The sequence below is a fragment of the Pinus tabuliformis genome, chromosome Q (genome assembly GCF_031772625.1).
Source record: "Pinus tabuliformis cultivar Carrire ecotype Pingquan chromosome Q, CPIR1, whole genome shotgun sequence".
Taxonomy (NCBI): domain Eukaryota; kingdom Viridiplantae; phylum Streptophyta; class Pinopsida; order Pinales; family Pinaceae; genus Pinus; species Pinus tabuliformis.
Window position 1 is genome coordinate 261,738,832 of NC_142296.1, and position 17,183 is coordinate 261,756,014.

The 17,183-nt window shown below is 42.2% G+C and overlaps 1 pseudogene; it reads right to left on the minus strand.

Annotated features, from left to right (window-relative positions):
- Positions 1 to 9,593: 9,593 nt before the first annotated feature.
- Positions 9,594 to 10,316, minus strand: LOC149219172 (putative polygalacturonase pseudogene; annotated as a pseudogene).
- Positions 10,317 to 17,183: the final 6,867 nt, after the last annotated feature.

Below are 17,183 nucleotides of genomic sequence, written 5' to 3' on the forward strand. Positions count from 1 at the left end.
CTGAGCAATTTGCCTGACGGGTCGCGCGCCTTTGAGAGCACTTTTGGGGCACTTTCAGGTGTCCAAATGAGGCAAGAGTAGGCTTGTTGGAAAGGTCTGCGAGTCTACTTTCCAAACCAACTGGAATTTCTGAATTGGGTTGTCATTTGCCCCTCCAAAATTGCAATCTCCCAAGACTGCTTTCTGTGTGTCAAAAATGTGGCAGAAAGTCATTTTTTGCTTGTTTTTTGACTTTCAGGAGGCCCAAAACTTCATAAAATCTCTTGGCAATGGGTGAGCATGTGTAACTTTTCATGCCAAATCCAGAAATGCTGAGTTTTTTGAAAATAGAGTTGCCAAGTGAAAGGGTCGCGCGGGGGGTGAGACCCGTCAAGCGGAAAAACCTGTTTTTTGCCTTAAAAACCAAAAATCACCCAAAATGCTCAAAATTTCTTGGAATTTGTGCTGGGGCTGAGCTATTTAGTGCCATGCTCCTTCAAGGAAGCCTCGGCCAAGATGTGGAGGGGATCGGGCCTTTTTCTCCGTTTTTGTGCTTTGGCCAACCGCCTTTGGAGCACTTTCATCTTCGCCTTGCACACGTGCATCCGTGCCCAATAATGATTTTTCATGTTTCTAAGCAATTTTTTATCTTGGTTGGCCTTGGCCAACAGCCTCTCCAAATGAGCATTGAGCCGGAGAAGCATAGCCTCTCGCTCAACTGGCACTAAATCACCGGGTCTTCTTCGATTCAAGTTGCGGTCACTACGAATCCTCCACAACTCATCAAGAGTTTGCTCATCCTCCAACTGCTTGTTGCGCTGCTCTAAATAGGTGATCGTCCATTGTGCCATCTCTAACTTCTGCTGCAACAAGCGGTTCTCAGCCTCCTTTTGCTGAATGACCTCATGAAGCTCCGTGCTAGGAGAGCGGATGTCAAGATCAATGATATCAATGTCGGGATCACCTGACAGTCCCTCCTCGATCATGGGCTGCTTGCCCCTCTGTAATGCCTGTGCTGCTGAAGAAGGCGAGGCCCCTTCCACCTGATGTGGAGATAACACTCGCTGAGCTGATGAAGAAGGCGAGACCCCTTCCACCTGCTGTGGAGAAAATACTCGCCGAGCTGCTGCAAATAAGGCCCTGTGGCCTCTCTGATAAGTGACCAATGGAGGAGAGCTGACATATCTGGTCTCAGGGATATCATGCTGCTGTGATGGTCCTCCCTCCTCATGAACAATCTCAGGGGGTGATGATGGCGCTGTGAAAAACTCATGAGAGATAAACTCCTCCCATGGGATGCCCTGCTGTTTTTACTGTTTGAGATGCTGTTTCAAGGGGACAAATAACACAAGGGAGAAGTTAGGGAGGGGGACTTTTGAGGGGACTTAGGGAAAATATACGTAAGAGGGAATTTAGGGAAGAAATTATGACATATACAACATCACATAATCATAATATGCAAGGGTTTTATGGGAAGTAGGGTTTAGGGTTATGTTATTGATTTTTAGGGGTAGGGGTAGGGTTTTAGGGCTTTTAGTATTTTTGGTAGGGAGATTGGGTAAAAATGATAAGGGAGGTGGTAATAGGATGTGGGGAAAAAGTGGGGATGAAAAGGATGACCTTGAGCACAGCAAAACAAAACCCTAGCTTTACTTGCACTTTGACCTTTTTAAGCACAATACACATGAATTTCCCATTTCATCTTGATGGCATTTGACACATCTTCCATGCTCATTTTTTCTTTACCAAGCAAAATCACCATGATTTAGAGGCCTACCTGAAGAAATTTAGGAGAAAGAAGTTGATTTGTGGCTCACTGGAAAATTTCTGTAGGTGAATCCTGATGGGTCGCGCACACTGCCCAACGGGTCGCGCGCCCTCAATGGGTCGCACCAGTGTAATTTTTGCACTGGCAAAGGCACCCTGATGGGTCGTGCGCCTTCAATGGGTCGCGCGCCAGGCTCAACGGGTCGTGTTTTTCAGGAGGCTTTTGGAGGCCTTCCCGGTGTCGAAATCGGGCGCAGGATAGCTCGTTGGAAAGGTCTTTGAGTCTAATTTCCAACCCAACTGGAACTTTTCATTTTGGAGTTCATTTTCCCTGTCAAAAATCAAATCTCCCAAGACTGGTCAAAATGTGCCAAATGAGGCTGCCTCAAAGAAGAGTGTTGTTGCAGTCAACTTTTGAATGCCTTCCTCAACCCCAAATTGAGCTCATGATAGCTCATTGGAAATCTATTTATGTCTAGTTATCATTTTACCCACCAAGAAAATCATTTGGCCAACCAAGCTAGGAGAAAACTTGATTTTCCCAAGGTCATTTCAGAGGTGCCTTTGATTCTCCTGAGGCAACGGTATTCTTGACATTTCTCTCAAACCATGACACCTGTGTAAAAAGTGAAGGAGGTTTTTCTTCCTTGGCATGTTTTAAACAAAAACCTCTCTAAATTTTCTAAAATTCATCTTTTATTGCTCTGAAACATCGTTTGAGTGAAACTTATCCCGATGTGTGGAACAAGGGATTTTGTCGAAATGAAGCGAAATGAAGGGGATAAGGGGATTCTAAATTTTTGGGGAAATTTTTGGAAGTAGGGAGGGATGTTAGGAAGCAGGGGAAAGTGGAATCTCAGAGATTGAGTGAGGGGAAGGGGTCCAAAAGGGAAAAACACAGGCCCAACCTAGAAAATTGCCAGGTTGTAGCAAGAAACTAGGGTTTGTGCGACAATGAGGATTTTGGGGGATCTCAGTGATGGGAAGCATTTGATAAGGTACATTAAGGATAGGGAAAGGTGTATGGACATCAGGAAACAAGTTTTGCTGATGATTTGACTGTCCAAAAGAAATTGCCTTCAAAACCCTAAGAGAGGGAAATGACCTTACCTAGGCGCAACTGAAGCATGAACAAGGTGTAAAATGACCCAATGGAAGCTGATATGACGATGACAACCCTATGAATGATGATGGACTCAGCTGAATAGTGACATAGACTGACATTTGGGCAACTTTGAAAAGAGTAAAAGCAAACCCTAGACCTAATGCCTAGTGACCAAATTTTGCTTGAAGACTCACTGAAATGACAAAATTTGACCTTGACACTCTGAGATCACTTTGTAAGAGCATATTTGATCACTGGAGGAAGGCTGGAAAGACTGACACTAACAGGATCGAAGCAAGACAATTTTTGCTACCGAATGGGGTTGTTTTTAGTATACGGTAATGCCCTTTGGGCTGAAGAATGCGCCGGCGATATTTTCCCGTATTGTGGTAGCTGCATTCAAAGAATTTATCCACAAGTTCTTAGAAGTCTACCTGGATGACTGGACCGTATTTGGCTTGGTTAAGAAACATGTCGTGAGTTTACGATTGATGCTGGATACCTGCCGCTAGCACCAGATTGCGTTCAATCTAAAGAAGTGTACTTTCCTCGTCCCTTTTGGGAACTTGCTAGGCCATGTGGTTTGTATGCAAGGACTGATGGTAGATCCGGCAAAAATCATTGTCATACTAAATTTGCAAGCATCACAAAGTGTAAAGCAGTTACACGCTACATTGGGACACACGGGCTACTACAGGAAGTTTATAAAAAACTACGCGCAGATCACGGTTCCAATGGAACAGTTACTGAAGAAGGATGCTACGTATTGCTAGAACAAGGAATGTAACAAAAACCTAGAAACGCTTAAGGAAAAGATGGCATCTGCCCCTATCTTGGTCTTCCCAAAGTGGGACATTGAATTTCATGTACATGTCGACATGTCGTGTATCGCGTTGGGTGCGGTACTCACTCAAGAAGGCGCAGAAGGAATTGATCACCCGATTGCGTTCGCAAGTCACAGGTTGTCCAAAGTAGAAAAGAATTACTCTACTACTGAGTGAGAGGGATTGGCAATGGTATATGCACTCCAAAAGTTACATCACTATCTACTCAGCGGACATTTTAAGATGTATACTGATCACTCTGTGCTCAAATACATAGTGAATAAGCCTGTGTTCGGGGGGTGCATATGTCGATGGTTGCTACTATTTCAAGAATATGACTTTGAGGTTGTTGTAAAGCCGGGACGTCTGAATGCAGGTCCGGATCACCTGTCCTGAATTGAGACTGGCAAAGAACCAACAAATCTAGAGGAGGGACTCCCAGACGCCTAGTTATACGACGTGCGTGTTTCAAATGGCCACTTTGAAAATATTATCCACTTTTTAACTACGGGCACTGCGCCGCAGGGGTATTCTATCCAGCAAAAGAAATAATTAGTGATACGCGCATCAGATTTTACCATAATTGCAGGCCACCTCTACAAGATGGGCAACAACGAAATATTGCGTCAATATGCACCAAAATTCGAGCGTGGATAGATCCTAGCCAAAGCACATGGGGGGGTTGCTGGCGAACATTATGCGGGCTGCGCCATAGCCCAGAAGATTCTTCGCACCAGATTATGGTGGCCTACTCTACATCAAGATTCGAAAGCATACTGTTGGGCCTGTGATGTATGTCAACGGACGGGCAAAACGTCGTGAAGGGATGAAATGCCACTTCAGCCACAGATAATGCTATAGCCATTTGAGAAATGGGTGATCGACTTCGTCGGGCCTATTGAACCGTGAGGAAAGACGGGCACGTGTTATATCATCACTGCGATTGAATATTTGACCCAATGGGTTGAGGTGCAACCAGTTAAGGATTGCACGGCTGTGACAACAGCAAAATTTTTGTTCAAGAATGTCCTGACCAGGTTTGGCTGCCCCAAAATTCTCATGAGTGATAGGGGAACACATTTTCTGAGTAAAACGATTAGCGCACTCACGGAGGAATTTCAGATATATCACCAACAAAGTACGCCCTACCATCCGCAAGAAAATTTGACTGTCGAGGCCTTCAACAAAATTTTGGAGATCGCGTTGACTAAGGTCTATAATGCACGATGCAATGACTAGGACTTGCGTATCCCTGTTGTGCTATGGGCATACCAAATGACATGTAAGAAGCTAATAGGCCAGACACAGTTTCGCTTAGTCTATGGCAAGGAGGCTGTTATGCCTATGGAATATATTGTGCCTAGTCTACGGATCGCGGCAACCATAGGTATGGCATACCGCGGGGCCTTGGTAGAGAGGCTCGCACAACTAGAAGAACTGGAGGAGGAACGATTTTTGGTTAGATTCCATCAGCAGGTACAGAAACAACGCGAGAAAGCGTGGCACGGTCGCCATATCAAGGTGCGCATGTTCAAGGAGAACGATCTAGTATTGCTTTATGACAGTAAGTTCGAAAAATTCCTAAGAAAACTCTGCATGCACTGGTTGGGACCCTATGTCGTTAAAGAAATCACCGACGGGGGCACGGTTCAATTGGATAAACTCAACGGAGACCCCTTCCTGGAAAGAGTGAATGGCAGTCGCCTCAAGCTCTACACGTGCGAGCTGACCGTCTGACTAGCCGTTCAGAAGATAGTCTCACTGCTCCACCCAGTTGCAAGAGAGTGAGGAATGATAAAGCAGCCTGGGGGATAGATGTGTGAGTACTATGGTGCATGTACATTTGACCAAACACAAGGGTCGCGGTTGCACGAGAAGGCTCATACGAACGCGCTAATAAAAGGAATGATGACCGTTGATATCACTATTCATGAAAAGATGTCTGCATCATGGCAAAAGGGAGCGGGCGGCAGGCAATTAAGAGAAACAGTACGAACCAGATATGGAACAAGCTGCCACAGGTTTTACACAAAAATTTTACACGAACTGGAGCAGCGGGCAATCAGTGCATTCGAAAATTGCATGGCTTATAAATCACCAAGGGGAATCCACTGGGTGGCCTACACTTCGGAAACATAGATGGAGTTGTTCATTATCTCTGCACAAGGCATGCACCTAAAGGTATTAATCTAGCCAACAGAGCAGCAAGACTTTCTAAGAAGTATGGGGGTGATAGCTGCGGGCATCCCACAAGCTGCAGCATCACTAGTAGGGGATGTACCGGAAAAGAGGGAATATGAAGTAGAATTGGTACGGATGTCGTCACCTCGCCTAGGGGAAAGATGGCGCACTACAATAGAACAATGAAAGGATAGACAAATGGCGACCACGGGTAGATATGTAGTTAATAAGTCTTCTCTGATGTCCCTTGAAGATTGGGATCTTGCGGACAATAGCCAGGGTCTTGCAAAATTGCAACACAAGTTGCGGCAGACAGTGTGAAGAGAAGATACGACGGTCGGAAGTGGCTGCGGTGGTACCAGGAGGTCCCGTATGCGGCTCCCCCACTCGTGTTAGAATACTATGAAGGGGTGTTCTATGTTAACCAAGCAGAGCAGAATGAGCATCATCGGTTGCGAGATGTGGTAGAAACACCAAAGTAGGAGCCGGACGAAGCATTGCAGGAAACAATAAAGGAGCAGCAAGACAACAAGTGCCACTCACAGGGAGGCAAACTGCGAAGCCAAGGCAGAGCATCTAGCCGCGTCAACGAGTGACTTGGGATGAGTCACGATGATTGTGTTGGGGGACTATTGGGTAGCGGAAGCCCCATCCAACGATTAGAGAACACAAAGCCGAACATTTTGGGTAAAGACTCAGCTGAAAGCGTGGAGCACGAATTATAATAGGTTGAGTCAAAGGGTAGTCCACCCGAAAATAATGTAACGAAACATAAATAGGGTCAGCCCGCACAGGGGTCGCGGGCCAAGGAAGGGTATAAATAGAGCGAGGCTCTATGGGTAGAGAGGGTAGAGTTTTGATAATATGAAATGTAATGGGTTCGTGAAGAAGATAATTGGAAAGCGTCTGGAAGTCCGAGTTGAGGGATTGGGGTAGTAGGTAGAGGCCCTGAAGCTGTGTGTGCAGAACCCTGTAGCTGAGTGCACAGGGTGGATCTAGATGTATTAAGGACAAAGTGGAAATAAAGATAAGTTTCTTCTGGAATTCTGTGTTTCTTTTGAACTGTCATAATATCTGTTTAATCTTACCTGCTTATGGTTGGAATGAGTATAAATCTGCGTTTATTTTAATACGCGAATCAATGGTGTTGGTTAAATGTTTGCTTAAATACCTTGGTAATTAATAACCACATCATCTAATAGAATAAGTGCACTAACAAGAAATATATACTCAAGCTGGATCTATGCGAATATCGAGCAGTGCGATGCTGTAAACCAGTGTACGAAACCTCTAGACCACACCAAGACATCCCTAGGGTGCAAAAACCTAGTTCCAGCACCCTCCCCTGCTACCTTGGGTGAGACCTTAGTTTGCGCCCCGCGGGCTGTTGCCGAAAGGGCCGGTAGCTACGGGATTTGTTTGGTTAAATAACTCTTCCAAACATGGGTTAGCCCCATATAAGCCAACACCACCTTTCACTCCTTCCCAATGAATGGCATTATGATCCATCTGGTTACCAAGCTAGCACAATGACTTCCATCCTGACATCACAAGGTACTTTCCTAGGCATACATAAAGTATTATGGTTCCAAAGGGTGAAAAAGCAACTTTGTCAAGGTTATAAACACCTGTGGGCAACAGAGCTCTGCTGATGGTATTGGAGTCATGTGTTTCAAACATCAATAGTAATTATAAACCCTTTTCTTATATCTTTGTCTTTATTTCAAAAGAGATTATGTTCCCAATTCCTTTTGAACCTTTATGCATGAAATATCGTTTAAAAAGTCAATCATAATGGTTTAATTGGAATAAATGACTGCTTAGAATTTTACCCACGTCAAATGTCCTTTTCCATTTTCAAATTATTCCATGTTATCTCTATATTTATTCATAATTCTCATGCTATGCATCGATTTTAGCAACTCGATATTTTTTGTGATCTTGTCATAAATATGTACATCTTACCATTTTTACCGTTGTACGACTGTCGTCATTATGTTGTTCCTACATTTAACCGGTCGAAGGCGACCTATCATTTTTTAGGGGGGCACGGGTGACTTCCAAAGCACTTTTGCATATGTGTCAGTCTTTTATTTGGTTGTACTAGGCTGCATGATATCCCATAATAGCAAGCTTTAACGGTATCTATGTTATTAAAAAGGTATTATCTGATATTTACAGTTTGTTGTTCCATTGTTGGCTCTGTGCATTGCTGTGTAAAAATAACAGTGTGCAAAATTCAGACAAAATGGGAGGATGATTAGTACGCAACGAGCCATAGACACTAGCAGTTCCGGATGCCGCATGAGAAATTCTAGTAAGGGATGGATGGGTCGCATATTTTACACGACTCCAACAACCCAATGAAACCATGGCTATCAAATTTTTACACAATTTGCAGGATGATCATTCTATAGTAAGAGGAAGACGAATAACAGTGAAGGATACAGTAATAGCTGAGGTATCTAGACTACCAGTAGTCGGACCCATATGGAATTCGTTTGTGAACTTGTAATGAGGTTAAATTCATGGTTGTCTTTCGGGATGAGGGACAAAACCTGATTGTCAAAGGTAAAGGAGTCTAGCCTTCATCTCTGCGAGAACCATGGACAGAGTTGGCTAGAGTAGTTCAGAGCTACATTACATGTGACAGAAGAAAGGATGTGGTAAGACCACGCCACCTTAAATTACTAGCAATTTAAAATAGAAATGTTCTGTAAACTTGTCTGCATATTTGAATTTTTTGTTGCATGACGCTACTCAAAGCATAAAGAAATCTCAGCATATAGATACAGTTTTAAGTCATCACTGTCTAATTCGGTTGATAGTAAGCTACAATCTTATCCAGCAGCAAACCAGTTTGGAAGATCTAGTGTTTGCTATAGATGGGGGGTTAGCCTTACCTACCCCCAAAAAAGGACCACCAGCATAGCAAACAGACCACAAAAACATAGACACTCTTCCAGATTTAGAACAAGCATGGGAACAGCTGAAAACCTCCAGGGTAGTAGCAGCCAACCCTTAGAATTATCTAGCCCTGAAAATGAGCAACCCTTACAACTGGAAGGAAGAGACAACCAAGAATCAGAAGTTGAGGAGGAAACAGACATACTAGTGAAGAAGAGAGGGATGAAGTAGAACTTCCCCTAACTCCCAGCACAAGTCCACCGTAAGACCCATTATATGAGGAGGAATTGGCCTAGATTTTGGCCAATATGAGTGAATATATTTAGCCCGAAAGTCCGCTCAACCTCAATGTTGATGTTGGACACCTAATCCTAAATGGGTTAGTGTGGAATTCGAATGGACAAAAGCAGTCCAAGAGACCTTGGGATCTGAAACCCAAGAGTCACATATTGTACTATAAATGTATATCTGATGTTAATAAAAAATGTACTCACTGATTTATCTTTCCTATTCTTTGTTGTCCATGTGTGTTTAACATGGTATCAGAGCAGGCGATCTCCTACCCTGCTCAAACATGAGCCACTTGTTTTCTGTGGCCTTTCTTACATGTCAGTCCTGTACATTCATATAATTGTCAGTACTGCTATATTAGGAGGTGCCTGACAGTCCCTGCGATTCTTGACCTACCACTCTGCTGTTTACCAAATATGCATCTGTTAGCGTGCATGCAATTCTGAAATTACTCAGAAATTTGTGGCGACCATAACGCATCTGCCATAACGCTCTGGCGCATCAGCGCTGTCATCTTCCATAACCGCTCCTGCATGAAATCATTTGCTGTCGGTCTGTCCACTGTTCTGCTCCGTCTCTGGGCTCTGTCCACTAACGCATCTGCCACGCCTGTGCTGCCCTAACGCTCTCTCACCTAACGTTCTCTCACCTAACGCTCTCACCGGTCTGAGAGACTCCATACGCAGTTGGATTGTTGAACGCTGCCTGACAAAGAATTGTGGAAGAGCTTTTGGGTCATATTTCTCATCTGGGTGTTCTGGATAATCAGTCTTAATTACAATTCCCACTCGAACAGTATCAAATGTGAGATTGCTGTAAAATATTTCTCGCACATAACCCCCTCTTCCAGGACTAGTTTTGATCCTCATGCCACGTCTTGACTGCCAAACATGAACATTATCAACCGTGACATTGGAGACTCCTCCAGACATTTCACTCCAAATTGATACTGCTGCACTTACTCTGCTTCGAAGCACGAGATTCCGGATAAAAATGTTTGCAGATGGCCGAGCATATGCTATTCCATATTGATCCCAACCACTCTTTATTGCTATGCAATCATCGCCAACGCTTATGTAGCAGTTTTCAATAGTAACATTTTGACAAGAATCTGGATCAATTCCATCCGTATTTGGAGCATCAAGTGGGGCCAAGATAGTCAGCCCACTAATACGAACATTTTGACAGTCATATGGGTGAAGTGTCCAAAATGGAGAATTGCGCAGTGTGATGTTTGAAATCTCAATGTCGCTGCACCACATGAACTGTAGAAGAAGCCCTCTAATGTGTGTTTAACATCTTGAAGCTTTGGTCTACCACCGCTAGCATAACGTTTCCTACATTGCCTCAATGCTTCAGTTTTTTCCTACACGTTGTAACCTCCAACACCTCCCCGTCGACGTCACGGGTTCGAACCACCGCGCTTCGGTTTTCCTGCCGTCGTCTTTGGGTCCCTACTGAATATTGTGTTGGTTGAAATTCTCAAGTGGTAAAACTCAAATTCAAGGTTCGAGCTTCTAAAGTGCTACTTTGAAGAAATCATCGATGCTTTTGAGGACCAACAACGGAACATGCAACCTTCCTTTGCAAGCGTAACTCCTATCTACTGTCATTTTTCTGTTAAAATATGTCCCTGCGAACCAACAGAAGTTTAATGCATACAGTTCTATTTGCAATGAACGTTGAATGTACACTGGTGAAGCCGACTTGGGACAATCGAATTCGTGCGACGGTGTTGGGGATGTGCAGTGCTTCATGAGGCCCTGGTAAGGATTTTCAAGGGCCGATTTGGTGAGTCCACCCCTCCAAAAGGCATATCAAGTGATCTTCTTTCATGTCAACATCAAGAAGTTGCAAGTTCTTCATTTTGTAGCACTTCAGTCTTTCAGAAGTTTTCTCTGCAACGAAGGTATAGAGATTGCTGCCGCTGCGTTGGAGGTCTCTAAGTTTAGTGTGCGTTGAATAGTTTGTGTTGAGGAAGAGAATTGTTGGTCATTTCTATTCAAGTCATTTTGAATAGTTTGTGTTGACAAAGAGCATTTGTGCGTCGTTTATGTTCAAGTCATTCTGTGCTGAGGAAGAGCATCATATCATGTTGAAGTGATTGGCCAGCAACGAATCACCATGAGGCTGAGAATAGCAGCGTAGGTATGTTGAGCTTATTCCCTGGACTGGCCAAGATCTCCTGAAGACAAAGAAACTGAACATTATTCTGGGGTGGTGTGACTTGTCTGAACATAGTTCGCTGGAGTAGATCGTGATCCTTCTGAGATAGGCATCTGAAGTGGTGTGAGTTATCGGTAGCTGCAGTACACTTCTAAAACTGATATCGGTTGATTCTGTGGTCAACATTTTTGTCAAATCTTGAAACCATGCGACTATCATCGACGGTTGCATAGAACGATCTTCTGAGTAGTGCTGGGCATTGGTTGATTTCGCGGGTCCATGCTCTGGTCAACTATTCTTTGTGGAAGCGTGGAACAATTTTGTGTGCATTTTGTAAATCAATCGATCTAACTTGTTTAGTGTTCCTGGAGCTGACTTAACTGTAGAATGACTATTCTCTGTGGCTGCAGCATGAAGCAACTCGGAAGCTGCACTGATTGATTGTTGAAGCAGTCTGACCTCCTTGGTAGCGATTCTAGAGTAGATTAATTGCAGATCGAATGCACGTTGGAGCTGTCATTGTCGTGAGGCACAAGCACAAAACCGAACTGGATAAATGTACAATGATCCTATGTTTCAAATGAATGAAGAGGGACAACAAATCTGATATGAAGGAGACCATCGTCGTATATATAGGTTCACATGCACCAGATTTGAGTATTCTGCCATAATTCTGTAGCAGACTGCCTATACAGAAGATTGAGTTTATTTCAGTGGCGTATGCAATCAGCTTGTTCAATTTCTTAATAGAAGGAGCCTATACTAGGTGTACTCCTCCAATAGCTTTGTAACTTCCTGGCCTAAAGCAATCTTTCTAAAGTTGGTTTGTGACCTGCATAGGCCAACTTTGTATTTTCTACAGCGACTTCCATAAAGAATGATCTAGCCCCAAGGCTACAAACTTGTATTTTCTGTGGTTGTTTCAGTTGAGCAGCATATCACTGTACCTGTGCTTGAAATCTTAATGAGTATAGACTATTGGAAGTGATGTTTGGTGATGTACCTCTGCTATAAAGGATCCCAAACTTCCTCATCTCATTGGATGTGTGGCTGCGAATATATTGAAGACACTCCATATTTATTTCCCTGTCTTGGAGCTGAATACGTTGCATATATTATCACTGTGGTGTCTTCTCTGTAATGATGGAGCTTCTTTGATGTTATAACACTTATCTACAGCCACTGTTCTTCCTAACATTTGCTGGTATATTCTACTTCAGATCTCTGTTATTATTAGAGTTGATATATCAGAGGTATATGTAATCCATTCCTGTAGTTGAAGTTCGAATTTCAAAGAAGGAAGAAGTCATTTAGTTGTGCATCCATACAAAGCGTATCTTGGTATACCTGAGCATTTTAAGGGTGAAACATATCTATTGTATCTGTGTTGGAAGGACTTTGAGCCTCTCATTCTTGCTGGACACAAATCTGTTTGTGGTTGGCTAAATTCTTAGCTGGAATTAGTTGAGTGTTCATTTCTTTGTTGAGACAATGGCTAGATTTCATGATGTATTAGAGTTACTGAATACACTAATACACTCCACTATTGGTGGGAAGGTAAATGTTAGAAAAGACACTCTTTGTGACATTCAGACCTGCCTGCATGATGCACAAGAAAAGATTGATTTTTTGCAGCTTGAATCACAACTACAGCAAGAAGAGTTACATCAAAATAGACATCATTCTGAACTTGTTTTTGTTCAGAACATTGATACAATCACCCATCAGCAGCAAGTCAATAATGTTACTGTTCATTCAAATAAAGCAACAGTTGTACATGCAGATGCAGAAACTTAGTCTGCACTTCCCAAGCCCATCATCAGACCTTGGGAATAGCTTGTCCACAACAAGCACAGAACTGGTCTTGGATATGACAAGGACTTGTCCTTTCATATTCCAGACTATGCCAAGCCCATTCAGTTTCAGAGTGCCGGATTCATTGATGACAGTTCAGCTGCTCCTCATGACAGTTCAGCTTCAGCTGTTCCAGACTCTGCCCCTCTTCTACAGCAACAACAACAACAACAAAAACAACAGATCGTGAAATGCCAACACTGTGATCGAGTTGGCCATCTGAAAGATCACTGTTTTGATCTTCATCCATGTGAGCACTGTCATAAAACCAGCCATTCTTCACACAGATGCTTCAAAAAAAAACGTCCTGCAAGAACAAAGATTCATCTTGGATGGATCGCTTCTTGGCAATGGGCATCAACAGCCAAGAAGATATTCCAAACACATGTCAGAACTTGTTCCAGAATATTGAACAGTCTTGCAGTTGAGTTTTCTCCATCTTCTCACCTTGTACCTGACAAGGGGGGGAATGATGGTCATCTACAAGCTTCAAAGCCATATCAAGCGAGCCTGAGCCACAACCTGCCACACCAGTTTCAGAGTTGTAGCCAGAGACAAAGATGCCCTTGAACATGCCTTCAATTGGCAATCTGGGACACTTCCTCTAGTAGAAGACTTCAGCTTCTTGCCAGTTTTGGAAGCATTCCAGGAATTGTAGAGTTGTTGGTCATCCTTAAACCATCACAGATTAAGAACACTTCCTCTAGCAGAAGACTCCAGCTTCTCGCCAGTTTTGGAAGAGTTCCAGGAATTGCATTAAGCATTCCAGAGTTGTTGGTTATCCTTAAACCATCACAGGTTGAGACTTCCCTTTTCAGGTTGAAGTTTTACCTTTTATGTGGGGTGAGACCTCCCTTTTATGGTTGAAGGTTTCCCTCTTTAAAACAATAGGATCACTTCCTCTAGCAGAAAACTTCAGTTTCTTGCCAGTTTTGGAAGAGTTCCGGGAACTGTGCTAAGCGTTCCAGTGTTGGTGGTCATCCTTAAACCACTGCCCTTATACCAACATTTCATAGAGCACATTCAGCCTAGTGCTGCCATGCATTTTTTGCACATTTTGTATTACAACTCTCTTCTTGGACTCATACATAACCCTTCGGATTAAGGGGGGGAATGTTGGACACCTAATCCTAAATGGGTTAGTGTGGAATTCGAATGGACAAAAGCAGTCCAAGAGACCTTGGGATCTGAAACCCAAGAGTCACATATTGTACTATAAATGTATATCTGATGTTAATAAAAAATGTACTCACTGATTTATCTTTCCTATTCTTTGTTGTCCATGTGTGTTTAACAGTTGAAGTAGAACAATCAAAAGAAAACTATCCCCATAATAGGAGTATATCAGAAGAAATAGTTGGTGAAGTAGAAATAGGGGCAGAAACCACTCAGGAAAAGGCAGACCAAACTAGGGTTACCTCTCCTGAAGAACCTAGTCAAGTCGATGTAAGCACAAAAGATGTGGGCCAAATAGAGGAAAATGGAAACTAGTCAGGGCAAAGACACAACCCTTGGAGAACAAAACCCAACTGAGCAACCAAGCTCAGTAAGAGTAGAAGCGATTAGTGAAATAGTTGTTCCTACCAAGAAGAAGAAAAGCGAAATTAAGAGGTTGCAAAAGGAATAGCAAAAGCTACAGAGCTTAGTGAAAAGACTTAGACAAGATATAAGAATATTAAAAAGGATAAAAATCACAAATAGAACCCCGAAAATGGTGAATGAAGCCATTCAAACTGAATTCCATGATACAAGGTCTATGGAGACTCAATCCGAGTCCATACTCATTCAAAACGATAAGGAACAACATACACCCATTATAGAAGTGGTTGCCCAAATAGAGACTGCACATTTCTGCAATACAGTTGTTCAAATGGAGGCAATACCCTCCAATAGTGTAGACACCCAGATAGATATCCAAGCCAATGATTTTTTGATAAGCAGTGATCCTGGTATAACAAATCTTTAAGAGAAGCTGGCATAGGCTCAGCTAACTATAGAAAGGCTTGAGGAAGAAACTATTCCCCAACAAGGGTACCAGGAATTACAAAGGCAATTCCGGAATATCAACGCGTCAAAAAGTGAGGCCTTTGAGAAATGTCAAAGGGCAAAAGAAAGAACTGAAAAGATAAAGAGAAGACTGGAAACAATCATGTGTCAGATGGATACTCTCTGTTCCCTTTACACAGATATTTTAGCATGCAGGTCCCCTGCCAAGAACTATGCTTTATTTTTGTTAGAAAGTTATTTACAGTTAAAAATTAAGGATGTTAGGGCAGGGAAACCCATAGAATTAAAAACTGTGGAAGATTTCATAAATTGTTGTAAACACCATGGAGTGAAAGTTCAATGATTACTCTGCGAATTTTATTTGCATAATTTTGTATTGGAAGAAGAAATGGAGAAGAACTGCAGCCCTTTTTTGGGCGATGTACAATTTCAAGCATTCATTTCATTTGTTGTTAACCAGTTGAAGTGTTTCAAAGTCCATAACACTTTCCAGAGGTAAGAAAATGGGTTGGACCTTTGGGTCAAGGGTGAACCGAAAAACCAATTACAATTGCTGACCAAACATAAGAGTCTAATGCAAAAGGAAGGAGTAATCTAGACCTTGGGACCCATCCACAAAGGAATTGTCCAGTAGGGGGTAGAGTATTTTCTCTCTATCAAAGACAACTCCTTTGCAATAGCTAAATTCAGATGGAAAGTTTCCAATTGTAATGTGCAGGACAAAGAACCATTCAAATACAAAAACTTGAAATTGGCCGCATATTGCTTTGTTACTTATAGAAACCTCATCTTGAGGGAAGGTCCATATTGGTTAGGCTATAGATTTCGTAGTCCTATTGTCTGGTATCCTGCAGAAGACTATAAAGCTATATATGAATTACCTGAAAGACAGACAGGACACATTTTTGAAACTTTGGCTAAAAATCATGGTTTTAGACCACCTCATGACATCCCTTCTCCAGCCTATTCTTTGACTGCTTTGCACACAAACTACATGGTTTTCATGAGGGCATGAAAAAGGGTAAGTAGGGGAGTGTGTTGAGCTATGAAAAAGGTATGAATTTTCCATTTATTTCATCATCCTTTCCTTTAATTATATCCCCTTTATGTTCTAAAGATATTCATATATCAAAGCATTATAGTAAAAACTAGGGAACTATTTATTATTACAATTTAGCTAATTATTGTCTTTTCTCATGTAGGAAAAAGATGAAATGAGAAAACTACCATTCCCTACCCGAGAGAAGGAAAAAGACAAAGTGGAGTAACTACTATTCCTTCACTAGGAAGCAACGTACAAGCAACAAGCCAAGAATGGAGCATGTAGTTATGGATAAGGACAAAGGAGATCACAACATCAGCGCAAAAGACAAGAAGTTAACTAAAGATGGAAGATTGCACGAATCCCTCAGGATCTCTTGATCCTGAGGGATCACTATTACTATTTTACCCTTCTTATCACTTAGCCATTATAAAGGGACAACGATTGTAAAGAAGGGGGAGAGGAGAGATTATTCAGAAATTACTTTTGTATTTTTACTTTGATCATCGACTCTCGTTGTTGAAACAGAGTACGAATTGGCTATAACCTTTTGCATATGATTAATATATAATATAGTTGCTATTCCTTCTTTCATACTGAAGTAATCTGGTGGTGTTGACTAGTGACTAAAGGCCAGACCCTGGTAGATTCACTTGTTGTTCTTGTATCATCCCTTTACGATTTCTGCCATGTGATGGTTTGGTTTCATTTCTATCTATTGTAGTTGCATCACTTTACTGTTTCATATTTTCAGGTCTAATGAATTGATCTATTTTATATGCTGTAATTGAATTGTGTTGTTGTTCATTTCCCTCATAACAAGATCATTTCTTTTTGCAAGTATATTGTTGTGTTGTTCATTTTACTTACAGAGCTTCATTGTTCATTTCAGTAACTTAGCTTTGTTGTTCATTGCAGTTACATAAGTTTTGTTGTTAATTTCTATTATATAGCATTGCTGCTCATTTACTTTCTGCAATCATTTAGGTTTTCCTTTTAGCATTCTTACAGTTAGCATAATTATCTCATTTTGATCAGTGGCAGTAGCATTATTGATTTA